Source organism: Halictus rubicundus, chromosome 1 (genome assembly GCF_050948215.1).
Source record: "Halictus rubicundus isolate RS-2024b chromosome 1, iyHalRubi1_principal, whole genome shotgun sequence".
NCBI lineage: Eukaryota > Metazoa > Arthropoda > Insecta > Hymenoptera > Halictidae > Halictus > Halictus rubicundus.
Genome location: NC_135149.1, coordinates 11,840,652 through 11,853,099, shown reverse-complemented (window position 1 = coordinate 11,853,099; position 12,448 = coordinate 11,840,652). Strand labels below are relative to the sequence as shown.

At 43.9% G+C, this 12,448-nt stretch overlaps 1 protein-coding gene across 6 annotated transcripts in view; it reads left to right on the top strand.

Annotated features, from left to right (window-relative positions):
• Ca-beta (Calcium channel protein beta subunit) overlaps positions 1–12,448 on the top strand; it is a 126,176-nt gene that overhangs the window by 75,675 nt on the left and 38,053 nt on the right. The gene's annotated exons all lie outside the window — the stretch shown is intronic.

The window sequence follows — 12,448 nt, the reverse complement described above, 5'->3', positions numbered from 1 at the left end:
TTTCTATTGTTGAACAGCAAGAATGCACTCCAATTTCCCAGGGACAGGACTCGCATTTGATTAAAAAAAAATGCACCGTACAAAAAGAATACATTCCACATTAAACAATAGGATGGGGCTACAATCGTGCAAACAATTGACCCTGGCCACACAGTCCGTTATATATATTCTACATTTCGCTCCATCTCACGGTTCCATTCGAAGCGGTACAGCGCGAGTGCATCGTGGAAACAGCTTAAAAATCGCAAGGTAACAGTAACGCGGCGAGCGCGCAGCGGTGAGGGGCGTGTCCTTTAATTATCCGTACGAAAAATGATTTTAATGGTGTGCTCGCGGGGGCAGGCGGCGGTTTATCGTCGAGCGGTGTCTTGCGCGTAATGGCCGCGATAAATCGGCTTAAATACAGAAATAAAAATTCGCGAATCGCGATTATGAGGGTCGATCGCGCGAGAATTCGAGCCCCGGGGAAAAATATAGCCTCGTTATGCCTGCGCCAGCGCCCCGGCCCACTTGCTCCTTATCTGTCGCTCCATTTGCATGAGAAACTGCGGCCACGGCCCGCGATACCACTCGTCGAAACCCTGTGATTAGGTAGACCGAGGTGACAAAGACCTTTAAGAAGGATCGTCGATTCTACGTCTTGAAAAACAGAGAAGCCGACGCACACCGACGTTCTCGCATTGCGCCCGAGCGTTAAATGCTCGTAAAAAGCTCCCATCGAACCCGGATATTCCAATAAACGCTGGAATTCCACCGGTATTCCATTATACGCTTGTATATAGGGTGGCCTTTAATTGGGTATCGAGTTTCACGGGTAGATTTATTTGAAGTTTAAACGTCCACGCCACCGATAATATGCCCGGCGGAATGTGCCGGTTAAAAGCCTCGTTCTTCGCAATAATTGATCATTCCCGGCCGAGAACGGTATGAGAAATCCCAGTTTTTCGAATCCAATGAAAAACGGCCGAGTCCGGATATCTATTCTCGTTTTGCTCGATTAAATATTTTATTGTTTGTGGGTACAGCGAATACCTTGCGAACGTTTCGATTTACGCACGGAGAGAGGGATGATTTTAACTTACACGTGTACGTGTGTTTCTTTTAGCTTCTGTTTAGCAATCTTTTTAAATCTGTTTCCGAAGGTCCTTCTCTTCCTGAAGATTTTATGCGTTTATTACAAACATGTGCACATCAAATGCAAAATCATTGAAAGAATTTAGAAATACAGTGTTTACTCTATATATGTCCCAAATATCTAGCCGATAAAAGTCTCAGAACTATCCCCACTACCGCGGGGTATATCCTGTCAGGGGTCAACAAGCTCGAGAGACCTCTGTCGCCTCTAGAGCTTCGCGGTCCTTTTCTACGTGGACTAAAGGATAGTATCTCCTGGCCTATATATGTCCCTGGCTAGACCCGTATTTTGGACATATATTGAGTAAACACTGAACTGTCGTATTCTGTCCAACTCTATAAACTTAATAAAAAAAGAAAAAAATGTCAACGTAGCTCCTGTAATCTGTAATTAATGCAGATAATTTTTATTTTGCATAAAAATCCGCAGTCTAAACATAACTCGTCGATTAAGACACAAAAGCGCACTGGACTTTTAAAGGCTAAACAGTAGTACCTCTCTGTGTGCTCGCTGACCGGGACCATCCACGAGCATGTATCTAAGCATCCTTTATTCGCTCCAACTTCCTGCAAGGTAAAAGAAAGGAAAGGACTATTGTCGATTTCTTAGGAAGGAATGCAACTTTACAGGAAGGAAAAAAATGTTTTGGACCAGGGCGAAATTTTTAAAGCGTGCTCGGGACTCGTACAAAAATGGTACCTCGACGGGACCTCTGTCCGCCTCCATGCATTGGTGTTCCCTTGTAGTAGAATCACACCCACGCGTGCACTATGTGTCCGTGCAATAGCACCTCTAACTTGTGTGAAGCCACGGAGTCGCGTCGGAGGCGGGCTGGATGCTTAGAAGGCTATAAAAAGAGAAAGCCGGACGGTATAGAGGCATATACACTGCCGCTCAAAAGTATGTGGACAGTTGTCATTTTTTCAGTATCTGAGATAAAAATTTATTTTATTGAACGATGTTTATTGGTAAACGCTCTGCCCAGTGTATATCTTTTAATAGCATTAGCAGAAAGTAGCCTAGTTTGCAGAACCTAGATTGAACGTGTGCAATCAGACACAGGAAAATAGGTACTGTGTTATTAACTGTATGTATTATTTGATTATGTACAATGCTCTGGTTTGCTAGAAAAAAAAATGCTAGTAGACGATGGTGGTAGTCATTAATTGTAATTTGTAAATTAGGCTCAAGCGTTGGTCCAAATCCAGCTCTTCCCTTCTACACTTCAAAGTTCACGACGAAATGAGGGATTCCAAATTTTTGGAAAATGGCCACCATTTCTAATCCTTTGAATACGATTAGAAGAAATCTACAAAGGAAATGTAAAATCTATATCCATTCCTTTAAATGCGTGACACAATAAAAATTTCCAAAAATCTGAAGAAATCTAAGCAACGTAAAATGGTAATTTTTAGTGCTGGTAGTAGCATTAGTGTACATGACATTGTACCTGTTTTTAGGTGATCGCAATTAAGAAAATGTCCCCATACTTTTGGCCAGCAGTGTACGCCGACACATGTGCGTGCGTACAGTCCATGTACAGACGAGAGCAGTGGGTGTACAGGTCGAGAATGTGTGCGCGACTGTAAAACGTAGGACAGGATTATCCTAAGACCGCTTCTTAACGGGCCGGGGCGCGCATTCGCTGCGTGTTCTACCCATGAAAATAAACGGTACGATAAAAATGTTCGTGGATACGCTTTTATGAAATTGCGATAAAAAGAACTCGATTTTGGGCCGGACTGGCTGGGAGGAGGATTTTATGTAATTCGTCGGGGCCCGATGCGTATACGATGTACGGATCGGTTAGGGCCCCGCGAGACGGCTCGTAAAATTTCGGGCGAACCACAAAATTCGTACAAAGTCGGCGCAATAAAAGGTTCCGGCCCGGGATTGGAATCTTACCTTGCCGATTCTTTCGAAAGAAAAGGTACCCTCGCCCGGTTTAACGAACGCTTCATGCCGGCCACATATCATTCGCGTTCGAATACTAGGAACAGAAAGGATCTTACCGATCCCCTTGATTTGCATAAAACTCCGGGCCAGGTCACACTTGAAACCTAGATCTTCGAGACTGTGTTCTGGTAACTTGGAGAAATCTGAATTATTCCTTCTTAGTTCTAATCGCGGATGCAACCCTTTTTGGAACACCTATTTTCGAGAGACAGTCGCGTCATCTGTCGCGTTCCGACTCTGTGAAGGATACGGAAGCTAAAATTTGGACCGAAATGGTATTTGGAGATCGACAGAAGTGGCTTACCGCGACTTTCTTGAGCTTCTGAAGATCCTTGTTGAAGGAGGAAGCTTCGAGATTAGAACTGGCACCGTTTTCTTATCTGGCAGATCAAGAAATTTTATTAAACGGCACCCGGAAATTGATGAAACTCTCATACATTATTTATTGAGGTTTTGGTTCTGATAATAAATGTCGCAAGACTGTTGTAGAGTGACATTTTTACTCTATAAAATTAAGTAATCGAAAATGGCACCTGAGGTTCAACAAAATTACCTGCCAGTGGCCTTCTTGAATGTTATTACCTATTTTTGGTCTGCAGAACTATGGAATCAGTAAACACTACCTGGAAGTTGCGAGAAATTACAAGAAAATTTATGAAGTTTGCATACAATATTTTTCAGTACTTCTGAAATGGTACTTGAACATATCCAATCTTGCCTAAGACTATATTTCCGGAGGCAAAAGTCACAGCATCATTATTATCACTCTTCCGCACACCAAATACCCAAAAATGGCACCTGTGAACGACCTCCACGTTGCCCAACATATTCCCCCAGTTTTTATTCCTCGAAATCAAAATCTTAACACAATCACAGCCACTCTCCTCGAAAAAAAAATGGAGAGACTGACCATTTGGGGGCATAAAGCGATGGCCGAAAATGGCCAGAAATGTGTCTAATCTCTTCCTCTCGTTTCTCTCGCGGCGGCAGAACCGATTTGGCCTAAGCTAGAGCGTAAAACGTGATCCACGGTACAGCTTGTTGCTTAACATCCAAGCATGTCGTGTGCCTAGAGCAATGGCCAGCGTAATTATTGGCCCGTCTCCCACCTTTCTTGATCCCATGTTACGTTATTCACAGTGTGGCGTGGCGTGGCAATGCCGCGCCGTGAGCAAGAACTTGTACGGCCCGGCTGGTATAACGGTGACCCACAAAATCGGGATCCCCGAGTGTCGGTGTAATTATTACTGTGGCCCATTCATTGTGAAAATTTGCCTCGCGACGGCGCACAGGGGATAATGAGCGAGATTCAACGAGCCCCGTATAATTACCGCCGCTGTAAGGTTATCGGGAGTGCAGAATAATTGGCGATGATGCATGCAATTTCTATTGTCCCTCGGCGACTTTTATCGACCACCACCACCACCCCTCCCCGGCTCATTGTAATCCTCGAATTTATACGCCGTGAATCAGCTTTCGAGAGCCTTGATCGACAATTATCGTCGCTGCCAGAAGGGAACCACGCGTGTCATCAATTAATAATGTGCGGTGGACACTATAATGTACCAAAATTAACTGCGCACACGGTAGGAGATATTATCGGTTGGAAAATATTGAAAAGGCCACTTTTCTATCGACTAGGAACAATCGAGAGAATTTGTTGCTCGTGTTTGCGAGCAGATTGAATTTCATTTTTAACGATTCGTTTCAAGCTAACAGGATTCAATGTCTTCTGAACTCCGGTATTAACACTAAACCTACCGACACTTCTTGTATACCTATTCCTACCGTGCGTGGTCAAAATGAACGGTCCTTAAAGACAGTTATTGTTAATATAATTAAACCTGGATAATAGTCAATTTGTTGCTGAATGAATTAATAGATGAACAACTTCCATAAAATGAGGATACAAATTTATTTTTATATAATTGCAATTATATAAAAAATACTGCAATGCTCTCTCTTCGATTTACAAAATTGTACTGTGTCGTCCACCTTTGCGGTTCGAATGCATTTGCCATGAAACAGTATTATCAATCAGGCACGCAACTTGATAGCGTCTCATTCAATAAGCCGGCTCATTAATTTTGAGTTGGCCATGCTACATTGAGAACAGCCTTTCTTTTATACTGATTGTTTAGGTTTACAAGAGTAAACACAATATTATCTCGTGCGGTCAAATTGACCGGTCGCGGTGGATAGGACAACATACATATATTTCTTGGAAAAACAAATGAAACAACAAATAAATACTGAAAAATACGTTGTATACACGCTTTAAGAAAAGTGGTGAAGATAAATAGCGATGTGATAATGTTGTATGTACGAAATTGTACGCAGAAGTTTGAAAAGGTCAATGTGACCGGTCGTGGTAGGAATAGTGTTAACAACATACTGAAAATAATATAAATAAATATTGAATTTTTCTCGATTGTCAAAAGAGTGTCTAAGGATCCTCAGAGATCGAGGATCTCTAAACATTTCCGGTTCCGCCCCATAAATTCGAGTCGCGCGTAATTGTCGACCGCGAGACACGCTCAGGCCAGCGAGACAAAATCGAACAGCTTGTACGGATATGCTGAAGCTCGATCGGTGACTATAGCTGCCAGCCACCAGACTCTATCGCAGCCCGATCGACAGTCAAACGCGTCGACGCGTATTCCCGTCGAGCTATCTCGAGGTAATCGAGTCCACCTCGAGCAATCGACCGACGTCCTTAATCATTCGATTGGATCTAATTCACGTTCATGATTCTCTATGCCGTCGTCTTCGTACCCGGTTCAAGGGCACATAGTATAGAGCTCCAATTCTCAGTACCCTAACGTATCTTTCTAGTCCAGCGATCGTACGATTGTAACGTTGAATTTGACGATTTCTCGATCTTATCGAGGGACTCGGAAGAACCTTTTCGAAGGGAACGTGGTCAGGTGCTTGCCATCTGCTGCCTGATGGTCGGCCCTTCAACGAACGAAACCCGTGGCGACCATGTTTACCGCCGAAAAGCTTGCCTGTTGTTCTTCGAAGTAACTGGAGACCGTCTTATAGTAAGTTGACACGGGACCAGTACTTCTCGGACTTCCGGGTACTCGAATTGGAGCCACCGCTGTGAATTATGGTTGTTCCGTGACGTACGATTGGTATAATTCAATATTTAAGGCTCCATTTCTCTTCGGTACTCTGTGAGACGTAATTCTCTTCTGCAATTCCCTCGGGAATTTGTAGTTGCTGAATTTATAGTTGTTTTCAAACAAGGTTGCATCTGTTTGGTGCAATTGATATATTGACGGTCTCGAATTCTTTCACTTTGGCTTTAAACTACACTTACTCGTTTTCGTCATAAACGACTTCGTTCTTTCTTTCTTCATTAACTAGAGGGCCAACAAAGAAACAAACAAATAATCTTTACGATATATATCGTATACTATATCGTATATAAGTTGCACTAAAACAAAAGTAAATATTACAATTTACACCCTAAAACGCCAAATATGAACGCAACGAGTGCAAGTCGCAGTCCCACAATTTTCCAACGTGAGAGAACTGTTCGGGTGAAAATTCGCGTGTCGCGGTGCATGCGGGGGTAGAAAAGAATTGCAGCTTGTGTTCCGTGGTCACGAACGCGTCGAGCAATTGTCGTGTGTCGCGGGCTCGTGCGGCGGGTCTGGACTCGCATCGAGACGACTGGTACACCTAATCGCGACAAACTTTTAATTCCTTAATTGCGCGATGAGGGGTGCAGATGTGCTGCGAGTCGCCGGGGCCGGAGCGTTAGGCGATGGAGCAATTATCGAGTGCCGTGCGCGCTCGTTACCAGAAGGCGTGCACAGACGGCGCGCCGAGAACCGGGGAAAATAATTTTAGGCCCGATAACGATCGGTCCGGTAATTCGCCGCAATCGAGAACAATTTACGGCTCGTGCACGGGCCGGGTACCGCCGCGGGTGCAGCGTCGCGGCGCGAACTGAGTGCAGCTGCACTCCGCTGCACCCGCGCTCCTAGTTCCGTGTCACGGAATCGACGCCAGGCGTCGCGCGATGCTCCTCGAACGAAACTTATAGGTAGCTGTTCTCAGGTTCTCGACCCCTTTGATCTTCGAGATTTTTCGTAAATCTCGAGATGGGACTGCGACAGGCATTTACTCGCAAAGATGTTCAAATCAAGCATGAAATGACCGATATGATTGTTATCAGCCACAATTTTTCTTCGCCCTTTTAATCATTCTCAGAAATAATTGATCTTTTACTTGTAAGACAAGTTACAGAACATTTAGAGAGAATCTGAAGAGTTTACAGTATCTACGACACAGTGGGAAAAAATCGCAGACCAACTTTGGGGATGTCATTGTAAAGGGGAGACATCCTTTGATACAAAATTGTTTGAACACTGTAGAGTTTTTTTAATTTTTGAGAATACATAATGAAGAGGAGCGAGTACAATTTCTCCCGTTGTTTTATAATGAAGAAGACAGTGAAAATGCGAGTTTAGGGGCGTGGAAGTAGAGAATTTGCCCTTTAAAATGGACACAGGTAGAATATTGTACGATTTTTTTCAAAGATTGACTATTTTTTGGTTGTTCCTTTAATTTTGTGAAGCAGTGTAGGAAATACATACTTCAAGTCTTGTCGTTCAGTAGTATCAAGCTTGAAAATCAAGAGGTTCTACTTGAAATCGAAAGGGTCAAGTTGATGAATGTGCATTGCCAGTAAAATGTAAAAGAGTTGGAAGAATGGTTGAACGCCGGTATCAAAAATTTTTTATTAAGTAAACGAGCATCTAAACAGGGTACGTCGCTGGAAAAACTCGAAGCTCGTGCTCGAGTGCGAACGGGACACGGGGATGGATGCTAAATCTGCCTCGCTCGAGGCGGCTAGACGCGGCCTACATTTCCGCAGGCAACGCTGATGCAACTGCAGTTCGCTCTGCCGACGAAACAGGTGCGGGTGCACGGCGAGAGCCGCGCGAAACCAAGATTTAGGATGACAGACGATACGGTTAAATCGCGAGGCGAGAAGAGAACGGTATGCCGATGTGCTCTAACAACTTAGAGCACAGGCACTTAGGCACTTTAGTATGGTTGCACAACTCTGGTCATGCGGATCGGGGAGAGGAATAATTGAAATCGAAGAGAACCTTGTGACTGTTGGCTATGAAATTTGTGGATGTACATTGAACAGGTAGATTATTTGAAATTTAGAAAATAATTTTGGAAAACTACAATTTTCAATTGTTTGGTAGAACTTCATTTTTTTTCTTCGTAATGAATGCTTTCAGTAATCATAACAATGGCAATAAGTCTTGTTTAAAGTTTCTGACTCTATTTGAAAATTCAGATGACTTCGGACCGCAGATAATTATGAGTTTGAGAGATATTTTTTTTGGAGAATTTAGTGGACAGGTCTGAATGGAAAAATTTGATGCCTCGTCCGGGTAGTTTCCACGAGTTATACTTTTTATTAGACAGCGACGAATGTTCCCGGTGCAAAAAACCCGACGATGGTACTTGTCCGTGCATTCAAAAATAACTGCGGAAATGCCGGGGCAGTGCATAATTAAAACGTGGAACGATTTTGTAAGGGGCGCTTGAGGACGCTGTGAATCCATCCGGTGGAGAAGCGGCGGCTTTTGGAGCCTGTATATTTAGCATTGATTCTTTCGACAGAGAGAAACTGGATGGACGATTATTCGAAGAGCCTCGGGGCCGATGACAATGCCGCTAATAGGTTTTCAGAACTTGTCCGCTCGGAGGGAATGCATTTTTTTCATTATCGAGGTTTTCACCCTTGTACATATAAAGGGTGGACATTCGTAATAAAAAAAATTGATTGCACAATTTCAACAGAGCTTCAATACAATTTTTAGTATTGTTAAACATGTTACAGCATCTCATCTTCGTTGAAGCGTTCTACAGGTGGCACATGTACGCATTAAATGCACATTCTTGCACATTAAATGGCAAGAATTGTTAAGGGTTGGAAATGAATTGTGGATTAATGTTGTGGAATCTCGAATGTAGTATAATTTTGATATCTAGAAATCTGGCAGATGTATTTATTTAGTTACCTCCTATTTTTTTAGGTGACAATGTTTGCTGGATTTCGTATCAGAATTATTTAACGAAGCATTTGGTCCACCCGATGTTTAAATTACCTCTTCAATCGCCATGTTAGCGTCATCTGGTGGCAAAGCCGTTGGTCACGGCCTCTTTATATCTTGCTGTCGTCGCTGCCGCTCGTCGGTAAGAGAGAATTCTCTGTGGTCGATATCGGCCTTCTCAGCGGATAATAGGAATGTCCAGCACTTTAGTTTGGTTGGTCGACCCCAAGCGACAGCTTCGAGCTGTTCCTGGCGTTCCCACTTTATCGAAAGTCGACTTACCCTCGAAAAAGCACAAACAAGGTATAGAAATAGACATGTGGGATTCCAAGTTACACGGTCTGAGATACCGACGTCGCTGAAAATCAGTGGTTTTTCGCGCCCTCTACTTTTGTAGTCGTGTTTCATCGATTTTTCCATGTGATTTTTTAACAAGTGACTCTATCGTAAAGTATGATTTTCCAGCTTTAATTCGAGTAGTGAAACATTTGAAAATTCCTACCGGAACAAAAGGGAGGGGCACGAGAGGAGATTGATCTACGAAATGGAAGGGGTGTCTAGGAAAAGGTAGGGGGATTTAGGAAAGACTTAGGGGAACTAGAGTAGGGGGAAGGGAAAATCTAGGGGGCAAAAGGGAGGAAGTGATCTAGGGAAGGGTCTAGTAGAAAGGATGGTGGGAGAGGATGAAAGGGAAGAGGGATGAGATGGTGCGGGAGCGAAGGAAAGGAAGAATGTCCATCACGGGCCATCACGGACTATTAGGGACCACCACAGTTTCACTATGATCCACCGGCAAACTACATAGGCCCCCGTAAAGCTACTGAGGGACGGACCCCTGGGACTTCTTCGAGCTCTCGAACGGTCCGACCTCCCCGTCAGCTCACAACGGACTGACAATTTTTGGCAGCTCACCTCCTTATATAGTTGTGCTTGATAGTCGTTGATTCATAGCACTGCGCATTCGTCGATCGACAAAGCGCACTGATACTCACGAAAATGGCTTATGACAGTCTAAGTCTAAGATACTACCACAGCATAGCCGAGGTTTGAAAGCAGACCAACTCACCTTATAAAGCTCTATATCGCACAATCTAAAATACCAACGTCACTCAAAATCAGCGATTACTTTCTCATGAGAATATGCCCCTCTCGGTTGTAAAAGTCACAGACAGTCTGAAAACCCATAAAGTGCTATCTGTTCTTGTATCTGTTCTGCGCCTCGACAGAAAATCACCATCAATTTTCTAATGCCTAATCAAAAACATATCTGAAGCCAATAAACTAATTTCTCATTTACAAGCAAAAATCCTCTTCCTCTCGAAATGATAAAAATCTTCTACCATCACAGCGTGTTCAATTAAAGAACTATGAAACTTGTCCAATGGAAAATTTCTGCCATTGTACCACACAGTGGAAAGAATTCGGAAAAGTTGGGACGCGCACAGTGCCAAAGGTGAACGGCGTCTCTTGGCACAGAAATCGACGCGTCCGTGCTTCAGGCGCCGACGCATAGTTCGTCTGCACTCGTCTCTATCATCTAAACAGTCGACAGTGCATTTAAATATTAAACATCGCCTCTACACGAAACGCTGCGGCTAACTCTTTCCCTCTTTCAAACAACGAGGAAGGCTACAACGATGCGCTCGAAATTGAAAGAAAAAATCTTTCACAATGGCGCGATCAGTACGGAACGTGCCGGTGGAAGAAAAATGATCGACGATTAAGGAAATGACTGATAGCGTGTCTGGCCTGCAGCGACACAACCAGCCAGCTGACCCAGTTGAATTCTTGAAAACATCCGGGGGAAAAGTTGACAGGCATCTTCGAGCTTCCGAAAGGCGAATACTTAGATCCGTGTTTCGTAAAAAGTTTATGCCAAGCTTCCTCACTTTAATCTGCTGTCTGTTAATCATTGCGAGCTTCAGGTGTTCCCGGTGCATTATAATAAACAGTTGGTATTAACTCTTAATTCATTCAGTTGCAGCTGTAGGACTGTCCAATACTTCGAGTATCCTCCAATTATTTGTCCAGATTTAAAAATTAATTTTTCTCGTTAAACAAGTTACCTTGATTATACGGAGCTTGGTGTCACAACATTGACAAATCTGTATCGATGAAAGGTGTTAATAGTAGACACACAAATGTATCAAGTTCCTTTGCTGGTAAACTCTGAAAGGGTTTCATCAATTTCTCGTCTTTCCGCTTGCTTCCGAAGGATTTTCACGTTTGTTAATGTCTCTGGGAGCAAAGGTGAGCTAATAGAGGGGTGCAAAAGTGAGTTTAAGGGCAACTGGATGTTACGTCAGTCCTGTGAGAGGCCCAGGGATCAATCTGTGTACCTGCACGTGTCCTCCACGAGCACAATGCCTTTCCACCCCATTTATCGACCGCCTTTCATCCTTTCTTCACCCTTTCCTCGCAATCCTCGGCTTTTCGGAGCAACTTCCACATGGTTTGGTCGCACAATGGCCGCGCCATCCAGATGTATCCTGTTCGGGTCATGAAATCAAAGCCTCGCAAGTTGACTGAACTCCCGCGAAAGCGGAATAACATGTCTCGGGTCAAGACGAGGTATTTTCAGCCTCGGTGATAAGATCGGGCAGGCCGTTCGACACGTGAACACCATTAAACGTTGATGATATCTCGGGGATTATTTTGTTTGGCGTGCGTTTGCAGCTTCGACAAATTTCAGAGGCAGGCTGCCTGATTGCAACCTAGACACAACCCAGACCTACTTATCGATTAGAATACACGGTTGTGTTTGCGGACAGGGTCTTTATGCCTGACCACCACCGATGCCGACTTCTTAGATCCCCCGAGAGACGAGCGACTCGCACGCCATTCTCCGTTTCGCCTGCCGTTTGCATTTCGGCACGCAATTTCCCACGAGAGTGCAATCTTCTGCATCTGTAGCTAATTCTCTTCACGCGTTCCTCTTTATTCGCGGATAAATAAAAGCTCGAAGCTCTAATTGCAAGCCAGTTTCCACGGTGTTTCGCACAGTTTCTCTTTATCTCTTATGCTTGTTTCAAGATCAACATTCACCGATTGGATCACAATCGAGATGCTCGATCCGTAAGATCAAGCTTGACAAGTTTCAATTTTAAACCGAATGCCAAGATGTTCAACACAAATTACCCTTGTTTCTTGCTCCGGAATCGACCTGATGAATACGATCCGAAACAGCCTGAATACCTGATCCACAAAAGCAAGCACAAGTGCCCGGCGGCGTGGCCCAAGGCGTTTTACTCAATAGCCGAACGAG